The sequence below is a fragment of the Dipodomys ordii genome, unplaced genomic scaffold (assembly GCF_000151885.1).
Source record: "Dipodomys ordii isolate 6190 unplaced genomic scaffold, Dord_2.0 Scaffold65, whole genome shotgun sequence".
NCBI lineage: Eukaryota > Metazoa > Chordata > Mammalia > Rodentia > Heteromyidae > Dipodomys > Dipodomys ordii.
In genome coordinates this window covers 3,898,772-3,899,652 of record NW_012267281.1, presented here as the reverse complement: position 1 = coordinate 3,899,652, position 881 = coordinate 3,898,772, and positions in this window count along the sequence as shown.

The following is an 881-nucleotide window of genomic DNA, read 5'->3' as shown; positions in this document are numbered from 1 at the left end:
TGACTAGCCCCACGACTAGTTACTGCACAGTTCCTAGAGGGAGGCTTCTCCTGAGGAGTCAGCTACAGTGCTGGCTCTGCTTTGTGCAGTGTCTAGAAAATGCGATCTTGGTGGCACATTGGGAGATGAGAGCATGCACTGGCCCACCCATAACTGCTGATGGTCCCCTCCAGAGCTGTGGATTCGCCACAGCACACAGAACCCTCCCTCCCTTGCCACCAGAGATGTTCTATATTACACTGAACACATTTCTTTTGCATGCAAAGAAAGGAAGCAATTGAAAAGCAATGTCAAAACCACCAGCTTAGTCTACTCAGTATCTGTGACTCATCTGATAGAACATAAGATCTGTATCACATGCCAGCATGTAGCCAAGAGCTGCTGCACAGTCTTTCCAAGTGACTCCTCATTTGTACTCTTCAGTGTCCAGCTGTTAGCTGAATGCTGACTTACCTTACGAAGCAGAAGAGATCACGATTTCAGTGCGTCCTTTCGTCCCTCTGTTTTATATAGGTCTGTACCTGAAAGGATTCACTTGTTGTGAACAAAAGCCAGCCAGTGGAAGCTCAAGTTATTTAGGGTAGCATTACCTGCTAGTACTCAGAGACATATTGCTTTGCTAGAATTCTCCCTCCCTCCCTTCCCTCCTCCCTCCCTCCCTCCCTCTTCTCTCCCTCCCTTCCTCCCTCTCACACACATACCTGTCTGTTACACACACACACACACACACAGAGTTCTTGCGACATGAAATGGAATTGCCCATAAAAGATCCAGAAATATCTCTCCAGGAGAACAGAGGCTTCTCCAGCCATATCCAGTTGCTGTGCTGCCATTTGTAATGCAGACTTCGATTTCACATTTAAAGGACTGGGGGGGGGGGG